The following is a 12041-nucleotide window of genomic DNA, read 5'->3' on the forward strand; positions in this document are numbered from 1 at the left end:
AGCTTTAGCTCAGAGCCCTGACACCAGCAGCCTGTTTACAGCACAATGACCCCACTCTGGCTGCCACCAGCCTTTTTACTCCTTACAGGATGACAACAATAGTCCTGCTAGTCCTGAGTCTCCTCAAAACTGTCTCCTCTGCAGTGCTCAGTCCTTCTCACTAAAGCACTCACAAAGTTCACTACTCCTTTAAAGAGACAGTACATAGAACCAGCCTGTTAGTTTGGCTGAGGATTTTTGTCTTTAGTTTGAAACACTGCACTGAGATGGTAGTGTAATAAAACAGCATTAGGTTTATTAACAAAGAACAGATATTTAAGTGATAACATGTAGAGGAATTGGGGTAGAAATGGTTACAAACTAACAGAAGTAACAACATGATTCTAAAATTAAAACCTCACTTAAAAAACTAGAGTCTTTTGTTTAAAGTAGTTTTCTCAGCACAGTCATTTTTGGCCAGGATCCAGCACAGAGCTCAAAGTGCTTGGTTTCTTTGTCTCCTCAGATTCAGGATGCCAAAATGGCTTTCTCTTTCTGCTTACATCCTCAACATTTATCTTTGTTTTCAAAGTCAGGCAGCCCTCCTAGGGGCTCATCTTGCTGACACCATGTTAATTTTGGCAGTTTCCTCCCCCTCTCATCATAGTTAAATGGCTATCTTCCCTACTCCCTATGTTGGCAGCTTTGTTTACCTTTTATGTAAATGTACTTCCATTGTCTCTCCCTGATTAATTGACATCGGAGACACATTCAAGCAGGTGGAACCAGAGCCGCCCAGAGGATTCAGGGAGCCTGGGGCAAAGCAATTTCAGGAGCCTCTGCCATAAAATAATTGCGATACTATAAAATACTATATTTTTGGGGGGGGCCCTGTGAGGCCCAGGGCCTGGGGCAAATTGCCCCACTTGCCCCCCACTCTGGGTGGCCCTGGTGGAACCACATTCCTTTGTGTGAGGGAGGGATGACTTAATCCCTACCAGTCAAACACATTTTAAGATCATATTTTCATCACATATTAATAATTTGTATATATCACCCATACATAGATCATGCAATAATATTCATGACCAGAATGTTACCAGTTTCCATATGATACCTTACTTGACAAGAGAAGAAAAGATTGAGGGGATACATAACAGTCTTCAGGTAAAAGGTTTTTATAAAGAGAAGGGTGATATATTGTTCTTCTTATCCACTGAGGACAGGACAAGAGGTAATGGGGTTAAATTTCAGGAAGGGAGATTTAGGTTAGGCATTGTGAAGTTTTTCCTAACTGCCAGGGTAGTTAAGCACTGGAACAAATTTCCTACAGAAGCTGTGGAATCCGAATCATGGGAGTTTTTTAAGAACAGGTTAAACACCTATCAGGGATGGTCTAGATAATACTCAGTCCTGCCTCACTGCAGGCGACTGGACTAGATGACTTTTGGAGATCCCTTCCTGCCCTACATTTCTATGATTCTGTGACACCATTTTAGAAACAGATGATGCCAACAGTGAATTAGGGTGCACTCAGCTGGTCAGGTCAGTTGAGACTCATGGATAGATACCAGGGATGCCCTTGCCCTCTGGCATTGGGATGCCGTTAGGTCACACTTCCCTTTCCCATTATATTAAAAAATCATTCTACTACTTCAGGCTGCTTTGGTTCATAATTTTCTTTGCAGCAAAAATGCTTGACAAATAAAACTTCAGCAGAACTTCTGCTGATGGGGTGCCGAAGCAGTGCTGTTTTAGCTGATATCAACAACATTTCTTATGTGGGTTATACAGACATGTTCATTATTCTTTGCATCCTCTCTTGAAATGCACATTCACCACCCCAGATATTAAATTGTTATCCACTAAGATTAGCAGGAGGGTGCAAATAATATTTCTAGTCCAGGGGTGGGCAAACTTTTTTTGTATGGCAGGCCATGAATGCTCTCGAAATTGGGGTTGGGGTGCAGGAATGAGTGAGGGCTCTGGCTTGGGGTGTGGGGCTATATGGTGAGCCCAGAAATGAGGAGTTCAGTATGTGGGAAGGGGCTTCAGGCTGTAGCAGGGTGTTGGGATATGAAGGGGGTGAGGGCTCTGGCTGGGGGTGTGGGCTCTGGGTTGAGGCTGAGGATGAGGGTTTGGGGTGCAGGAAGGTGCTCCAGGCTGGGACCAAGGGGTTCAGATGGCAGGAGGGGGATCAGGGCTGGGGCAGGGGGTTAGGGCCTGTGGGGGATGGGGTCAGGGGTGCAGGCTCCGGGCAGCACTTATCTCATGAAGCTCCCAGAAGCAGTGGCATGTGCCCCCTCTGGCACCTACAAAGAGGCGCAACCAGGCAGCTCTGCACGCTGCCCCATCTGCAGGCGCCACCCCTGCAGCTACCATTGGTGGTGGTTCTCAGCCAATGAGAGTTGCAGGGGCGGCGCTTGGGGCGGGGGAAGCGTGCAGAGCCCTTCGGCTGCCTGTACATGTAGGAGCCAGAGTGGGAACATGCCGCTGCATCCAGGAGCCTTGTGGAGCCACGGTATGAGTGGAGAGGGCAAGCCCCTGACCCCACTCACTGACTGGAACGCTGGAGCTGGGCAAACCCCGGACCCTGCTGCCTGGGTGGAGTTCGAGGACTGGATTAAAATGTCTGAAAGGCCGGATGCAGCCCCCAGGCTGTAGTTTGCCCACCCTTGTTCTACTCAGTAGCTATACAAGTAGCAGGCTATATTATGCCTTTCGCTTCCTCCTCTTTACATAAAGCACAATATGGTATAGTAAATAACAGCTTGAATACTGTGGGATGGGGATGGATCCCTTATAGAGGGGAAAAGGGGATCATCCTCTCAAGGGAGACTTTATATCAAATATCAGGTATATTTTTAAAAAAATGTAGCCCAGTCCAAAGACACAAAACTAGCTCTTCAGAAATATGGTTGAGTCGGTGATGGGGCTGTGATGCTAGTACTCCAAGTGCCAGCTCTGGCCAAGGGTTAGCTAAGAACTGACAAACTCATCTCTGGAAACCAAACTGGCTTGCCTGTATGTTAGGTTTGTTCAAACTAGGCATTTGTCTTATGAAGTGTTTAGACTCTATGAAATGCTGGAAAGTTGCTGCATGGATTAATCTCACTTGTAATGTCTATATTCCATGTTATAAGGAAATATGTAAATTTGCTTTATAACTTGAACATGTTTGCTCTGAATTTGTGAACCCAGGCACAAGAAGCATCCCCACTGGCCATTCAGGAGGCCTATCAAGTATTAACAAGCCATTAAGGAACATCACAATACCAAGGATTGGTGAATGGCCCTCTCACACCTTGAAAATGGTACGAGCAAGGGAGCTCTTCTCATGGACTGGAAGGCAAATGTAAAAAACCTGAGTCACAAGAAAAGTTTTCATTTCTTGCTCTTTGAACTGTCACAGGGTCAGAGACACTAAACTGAAGCAGAGATCCCCAGGGTCAACCTGGGTCCACCCTGAAAGACATTTGGAATGGACAGATTACTTCATCTTTGTCATCTTCAAGAATCATAAATGGTAACTCCCTTGTGCGTTTGCTGGCTTTATCCTGTAAATAACGCTCATTTCTTTTTCCTAGTTAATAAACCTTTGGATAGTTTATTACAGGATTGACTACGGGGTTGTCTTTGGTGTAAGATCTAGAGAACCCATTGATCTGTGGGAAAGTGACTGGTCTCTTGGTACTGGAAGCAACTTGAATATGTTATGATTTTTGGTGTGTCTGTTTATCACTAAGTCCCTCTTACCAGGGTGGCAAGAGATACTGGAGAGTCTAAGGGGACTGTCTTTGACTCTATAGCAAGGCTGTTACACTGATCTAGGAGCTCACATTTGTTACTAGGTTGGTGAAATCTAATTATAGAACATACCACCAGTTTGAGGTCTCTGCCCTGTTTTTGCCAGTCTGCCCTGACGTAGGCGCACACAGTTGTGAGCAATGCTGGGGCGTTCACTGCACACCAGCAGGTATAAGGTTAAGGTGGCAAGAGATGCCAATCAACCTTAAGCTGCACCTGCTAGCGAGCCAAAGGGCAATGAGACTGAGAATGAAGCTCACCTGGGAAGGAATAAATGGGGTGGGGGCTTTTATAAAACCTAGGAGTTGAAGATGGAATGGGGGCTGCACTGAGGTGAGCCTGCAGTCCCACTCCCAGATGGAATGAGAAGTGTAGGAGCCTAAGAAAGACAGGCTAGGAAGCAGTCCAGGGAAGAAGCAGTAAGGTCAGAGGAATAGACCTGAACTGCTGGTTGTAGGGTCCCTGGATTGGAAACTAGTGCAGAGGGTGGCCTAGGTTCCCCTGCCCACAACTGCTTGAGCGGTGCAGTCAGCACAGTAAATAGGCAGACTGCCTAAGACTTTGAGGAAGGAGACTCTGATAATACCCCAGAAGGTGATGATGATGACTTGGCCAGAGGACTAAACCATGAAGGTGGTACTGAGGAGTGGCTGCAGAGTGAGTGTCTGGGGCAATGGGCTGAGCAACTGCCAGATGGTGCACAGATAGCCTCAAGCTAATTCCCCAGATGAGCCACAAGGAGGTGCTACCACGTGGTGAGTAGCAGACCCTCTGACAGAGACCTAGAAATAAGTGGGCTCCAGTAGCACAATGGGGTAGCACATAGTACTTACAGAGCAGGTCTGTGTGGAGTGATGTTGAGGTTGAGTTCAAACCTTACCTAGAGCACTAGTTTATTTTTGTGGGGGAGGTTTAGGTTAGATATTAGGAAAAACTTTTTCATTAGGAGGGTGGTGAAGCACTAGAATGGGTTACCTAGGGCGGTGGTGGAATCTCCTTCCTTAGAGGTTTTTAAGCCAAGGATGATTTAGTTGGAGATTGGTCCTGCTTTGAGCAGGGGGTTGGACTAGATCAGTGGGTCTCAAAGCCGGTCTTCCACTTGTTCAGGTAAAGCTCCTGGTGAGCTGGGCTGGTTTGTTTACGTACTGCATCTGCAGGTTCAGTCAATCGCCCACTCCCACTGGCCGCGGTTCACCACTCCAGACCAATGGGGGCTGTGGAAAGTGGCATGGGCCAAGGAATGTGCTGGTGGCCCTTCCCACAGCTCCCATTGGCCTGGAGCGGCGAACTGCAGCCAGTGGGAGCCGCAATTGGCCGAACCTGTGGACACGGCAGGTAAACAAACCAGCATGGCTCACCAGCGGCTTTCCCTGAACAAGCCATGGACTAGCTTTGAGAACCAGTGGACTAGATGACCTCCTGAGGTCCCTTCCAACCTTGATATTCTATGAAGTCATCTCTGGCTGGAGTGATTTAATACTATATAGAGATGGATGGGAGGAGGGCAGGAGACAACTGGAATTCTATCTACCTTCCATTTAGTAGTGCCAGCATTCTTTAGGGGTCTCCCAAGATCGCATGAGAGTCCCCCACATCCATCCACAAGCACAATGCTGCTCCTGTTCTCTGCCCTTCTATGCCTACTTTCCACTTCTGTGCACCTTGTGTCCTCCTCATGCCAAAACTGGGAAAGGATGATTTGTTCCAGCATCCATATTTTCTACTTCAGAGCATCCTTAGCTGTCTTTGTAGCTTGTCACAACCATACTCCAATTCATAAATAATTACCACTTGCACTAGCACAGTCCATATGATTTTCCAAAATCACAATTTCCTCCTTGTGAAGTGGAAGCCCAGGACAGGAAGTGAAGATGTATACCATGTCTAACAGAAACTGCAGAGGGAATTTAGGTGAAATTCTCAACAGGACCTTTTAAAGTTGGGACTTCCCTGTGGTCCTTAGTGTTTCTCAAGTGTCCATCTGCTATGGCTCTGTATACCACACACCTTACTGGACAGGAGCCCTGGGTCTGTGTCCTTCTTACTGAGCCCTCAGTCTGGATAAGGTTTTGGACATCTTGCCTTAAGGATGGCTTTCTCTCTAACACAGTCTATGTGATAATTCCCCAAACAGTCCTAGGCCATGGTTGGCTTAATTGAAACCAGATTTATTAAGAATAGAGAGAGGAATCCATAATGTAACAAAAGAACAAATGAATGTCATCGCTAACTTGAAACTGTGCAAAGTTCAAATTAGCTAGACTACCATTAGCTTTAGTTACAGTGTAATAAAAGGATGGCATATTTCACTTCTAGAAATCCAGTTCTCCTCTCTGACCCTCTGGGTCAGACAGCTCCAGGACATGCCCTCTCCACTCTGTCCCAGTGGATATATTTTCATTAATCATTCCTATCATTCATTCTATTTCATAGTAGATATGAATTATTGACACATACATCCTCTTGCACAGTTCTAAGTCTGAATTTGAGAGGCCACTTAAGTCTAATGATTTTTTTTGAGGGGGGTGGGAGAAAAGTAGTGCGTATTTGTTCTGTTGGGTTTTGTTTCCTGTTCATCACGATCTCGTGCTCCTTGCCTCCACAGCAAGCTAAGCAGCAACAGGACTTTTCCTAATCTACTCCCTCAGACCCTGAACACAACTATAAGGAAGTGTAATGAAGGCCAGTGGCAGATTAAAGTGTGATTTTTAACATATCATTTAATCCACCTGCTATATTCTGACCAGCGACCCCAGTATACCCAAGAAAGATCTTTAAAAATGTTTCCAGCAACCCCTACCACCACTCATTATTTTAACCCTGCAGCAACAGCTTTGTAAATAGATTTTGTCCTCCTCACCTGCAGCTTTCTGAGAAGAGCCTACATTTAGCCTTAATCATTTCTGTGGTGTAGCCAGCCCCTTCACTTAGAGAGAGGAGAATCAGCAGCCAAGGAGCAACATCCAGCCATTGCTATTTTCTCACTCTCTGAAGCATTTATTCGTTTTTGCTATCTTCTGACATACTGATTAGCTCTCCATTGTGAACAGGGTTTTAGACATATCCTATGCAGCAGAACAATTGTGAAAGGAGATAATTTCTCATGGGTAGGTTAAATCTTCAGCAATCATGAGTGTATGCAGAGCTGAAGACTATTTCAGCAATAATGTTCTGTACCTACTTGTTTTGCAAAGAGAAAGTATTCTGCAATAAATATAACCTGCCAGACTTTCATGTTCTTTATTTCAGCCCGTAAGTGGCTGATGAACTTCCTGAAGTTAGTGCTTTTAGATGTGAAGAATCACATTTTAATAAAATTATATCCTTTTTACTAAGTCAGTGTTTTTGTGCGATGTGTAAACCTGATTATCAGGCTTCACAAGGAAAGATAACTGTAGAATACACTTTTCTTCCAAAGAGAGTTGGCACTTAATAACCTCTTCAGACGGATGCTAAAAACATTGTAGCTAATTCTATTACCTTAGCAAAGTTTTACTACAAAGTGAGTGAGAAAAACAGCACAAAAGGAAAGTGAGGATATGCCCTATCTGCTGTGCTACAAGTTGCAATTTATAGGATTCTTGGCCCAGATTCAGCAAGATACTAAAGCGATTGCCTAATTGTAAACACATGAGTTCTCACTGAGGCTTTAGTCATGTGCTTAAAATTAAGCATATGCTTAAGAATCTTGCTGAATTTAGTCACTGTGGTGTGACCCACAAAGCTTCCAGAGTTAGATGCCTAAAGCCCCAGGCACAGCATGACTTCAATCCACAAAACTCTTGTTTGGCTGCCCCTAAACCTGTGGGTGCCTAAAGTCACTTGGTGCCTAATGTTCTCCTGTAAAAGTTCTAGACACCTGTGTTTTAGGCACTGGGGCATTTGCACTTCAGCCCTGCTGTAGATGATGGGATGTTTATCTCCTGCCTAAGATCTAGAGCAATTCATGAACTAGAGCAGATAAGCATTCAGCTGCCTAAGTCTTATGGGGGGGGGGCTGAGTCAGTAGATGGCTACTGAGCCCACCTACCAGATCAGATCCCATTCAAAGCCATCCAGAAGAGCGGAGCCCCATGTTACAGCTTTTAGCCCAGAGATTTGAGCACTCCCCCCAGGATACTGAAAACCCAGGTTCAATTCCCCCTCTGAGGCAGAGGCTTTAACTACTGAGTTAAGGGGCATTTTGATGTGGGGCTTCCTCAGTCTCTCCTGGTGAAGCTGTTCCACCCTAGGTAAATAAAGCAAGAGGGACTGGAACTGGTGAGAGACTGAGGGTGCAGTCCCCCTGTTCCAATCAATCTTATATTATTTATTCACCATCATCACATCTCCCCTTGGCCATGTGGAAGGAGGCTGGTGCCTAACTTATTCCTGCAAGAAACACCTAAGGTGCCTTAGCTGCCTGACTGCAGGCAGCTGGTTCCCGTTCATGGATTGCTCCATGCAAAAGAGATTTAGGCACTTATCTCTTAAAGAAGGGCAAGGTTTTAGCACACACCCTGTCATCTGCATCTCCCATTGTCTAGTTTAGGCAGGTCCAAGTGTAGTGTGCTGACTTATGTGGTCATGTCCTAGGTTATGTCTACACTGGGAGTGGTGTATGGTATATGTGTAGCCGCAAAGCCACAGTGAAAAGCACACCATGTCCACACTACGGTGTGTTCCTATGCATGTCAGTGAAACTCTCTGGGAGAGGGGAGGCAGTGGGAAAAGACTGGAGTCTTTCCGTATAGCCAGAAAGGGCTCCAGCAGCAGGGAGCTCTTCCCTGCTGTCTCCCCCCTGCCAACGCCTTTCCCCTCTTTTCCTGCAGCAGAGAAAGTCTCCAGCACTGAGAGGCAGCAGTACACCACACTGCTAAAAATATCAATGTAGACAGGGTGGCAACAAGTAACTCTTGATAGAGGGAGGAGGGCAGAATTTAAAGGTTTGGGAGACTTGTCACTTCTGCCTTTCCCACTACAGCTGCACTTCCCACACCCGCTCCAAGCCAGCACCACTTTGCCCCCACTCCTCTCACAGCTCCTTCTCCATTTACTTCTCCCAATACAGACCGGAGCAGTAACTGCAGCAGCGGATGAGAAAGGGGCAGGTTTCATCAGGCTTCCAGGCACCTCCTGTGGCAGAATTGTGCTGCCAGCCCAGTCTCTCTTCCCTGCTCCAGGTGCCTCCTAACGGGGCTCAGTGGGAGCGCGAGCTGCCGGTGTCTTTCCCAGGCACATCTCCCCTCAGCTGTGCTCAGCCCAACTCCTGCCCTGGCAGAAATGCATTTCACCTCTGCAGGGAGGCACTGCTTGGGTGAATAGAGCAGTGTAGGGTATGTACTCACACACATCCCCAAATCCTTCAGGCGAGCCTTTATTCTACTTGTCTAAACAGTGCCTCATAGGCTACATTGCAAGTTATATGCGTGCACGGGGGTGCTATGCAAGTATGAAAGAAGCCCCAGAAAGAAGCATGCAGTATAGACACACCCTTAGGCACCTGTCTCTCCCCAGTCATTGTATTTAGGGATCCTAGGCCGCCAACACAAGCTTTGTGGATCAGTGTTGTTCTCGTAATTTTTTTTGGTAAGGTCTGAAAAGTTAGGTGCCATGACTCTCAGTGTTATAACACCTAAGTACTTTTCCAGAGAATGCCCCTAATGACTAATGCTTTGCCGTAGCTCCATATATCTCCTGGGAAATCAGATGTCTGGACTCATTGCAGGCACCATGTGTTAAATCTGCTCCAACATCTCAAAGGCACATGTCCATAACTTAATTATCAATTTTGTATCAAAGCCTCAAAAGTAAACTCTCTAAAGAATCCATGGTTTATAAATGACTCCATATTCACATACTTTTCATACAAACGTTGTGAACATAGATTACTTCCAGGTCTTGCAGTTATTTTTTCAGGGATCAATTAACGTGGAACCAAGGTGCTATTGTTGACAATAGATGCCTTTCTCACCACCACCTAGTGAAAGTCTGACAGAATGGAGAAATGTGAACTATTGCTATTACAAAATAAATGACAATATAGTAACACTGCAACTGTTTGTAATAACTCAGTGTAGTCATGTGTCTGAAGTGTTATAGCCCATATCCTCACCTGATATAAACTGGCATAGTTCTCCAGACTTCAATGCCCTGTAACTGGAAACTGTTAGCACTTGATCTTGCTCCCTTGGAAATCAGAGGTTTTATGACTGATGTCAGTGAGACTAGGATCATGGCTTGAGACAGTAAGTTGAAGACCGTCTCTTCCTTTGTGTTTTCTTCTGCACTGAGCTCCTGGCTCTCAAATGCTGATAATGTTTACATCTATAATTTATATGTTGTATCATATATCAAAACTTAAAGGAATTCCAAGCTAACTGCCTCCCCTAGGTTTCCCAGTGTGTTATCTTTTAACAGGCTCCTATATAGCAAGTGCAACTGTTCAGGGGTTCCTTTGCCTGCCAGAGCTCCTTGTGAGTGCAGGGTCTGCCATGAGGATGCAATTGAAGGATAAGGGCCTTAAATTGTAATTTTTTCAGGCCAGGAGCTAGGGATTTTATTGAGCAAACCCATATCCTCCCTCATGTTTTGTGGGAGGCCTAGAGGTGCTGATTTGTTGGCACCAAAAGGCTGGTTCTGTCTGGATCAGAAGAAATTTGTATATATGCTGTCTCTGCATGACGTTCCCTTTGCAAATATAAGCAAAATAAGTCAGTGTGAAAAGGCATGTAACCTTTTCTTTTTAAAGTATCCATTCCAAATTCTAGGAAGTTTGAGATTCTGAAAATACAGCTTTCTTGTCGCTGTTATGCCTTTAGCTGTGTTGATTGCTGCTGCCAGAAGACAGCTTTTTCAGAAATCAATGAGAGTGCACAGAGTGCAAATTTGTCATTTTAAGCTAACCAGTCTCATTTATCTGGTTACATAATAGAACCAGGTCATATCTGTTCTCTCCCTGGAGATCCAGCCACTGGAATTTTAAAGTAGTCCTAGGTACAGCAGGATCCTGATTAATTGCATTAATCAATATAGAGCAATTCCCCCAAAACCATATCAATTAAAAGAAAGGCACTGTGAGAAACCAGTCATTTTTGATGTATCATTTATCACAACAACTGGGTGTTATTCGCCATCTATAATTCTTAGAACTTTGGTTACCATAGCAACAGGATGCGGCTTTTATACAGAGCGGGCCAAATTCTGCTCTTGGTTACTCAGAAGCAAATTCAGACTCTCTGAAGTGCATGGAATGACACTGATGCAAATCCAGAGTAAAGAGGCAGATCTAGGCCTGCTATCTCTTTTATATAATCTTCCCCCTCTGCACCCTCACCCTGTCAAGAAGACAAGATGTTTTTCTCTCTTGCTCTGAGTAAGCTTGTAACACAGTAGAATAATCAGACTTAATGACAGGCTAAACCACAAAGGAATGTTACATCTTATATGACATTAACTTAATCTGTAAATTTGTATATGAACAGGTCCTATTTAAAAATACTCCAGGAAGGAGCATATCAGAATTTATTCCTATCATCAATTCATTATAAGGCTACCTCCAGAGAATGTAACATAATTAGAATGCTACAGAATAAACAGACACATGCAACTAAGGATAAATTCAAAATCTTTGGCTAAGGCATGGGACTTGATCTTGCAATAAGAACCTGTGTTCTTTGATGGGGCTCCAGGCAATTACATGTGTCCACCCACATAGAGCTTATATTCATGTACAAAGCAATAGCTGGCCATATAATGTTCTTGATCCTTACATAGTATGAAGTAGAATCTGTGGAAATAAATTCACGGATCAAGGTCAGTACATGAGCCAGTGTGTTCAAAAGAACCAGAGTCTAGATCAAAAGAAAAAATCTTCTTTCTTGGGCTTGATCTGTAAATGCAAAAGTACAGTGGCATTTTCCAGACTGCCAGCCAAATGAGAGGTTAGATTAAACACATGTAGCAATGAAAGGAACCCGTTTGGGAAAGTGCTGTGGCACTTAGTAGGGATTAAACCAATGGGGTGCTGATCTAAAAATATCAGGTCTGAATTTTCACTTGGTTATGTCAGTTTTACGCTGGAGTTACCACCTGCATTAAACTATGTAACCAAGTGAAAAAGCAGGCCCATAGAATTTAAATAAAGCCTGGGAACCTTTTCTGTGGGGTTTACTTTTTAGTCATCCTCCAGAATTCTACATCAGGGAAATAATTTAATTATGTAAGGCAAATCAAAATTAGAATAATAGACAAATCATAGAAAATTAGGGCTGCAA

This window comes from Gopherus flavomarginatus, chromosome 1 (genome assembly GCF_025201925.1).
Source record: "Gopherus flavomarginatus isolate rGopFla2 chromosome 1, rGopFla2.mat.asm, whole genome shotgun sequence".
Lineage (NCBI taxonomy): Eukaryota > Metazoa > Chordata > Testudines > Testudinidae > Gopherus > Gopherus flavomarginatus.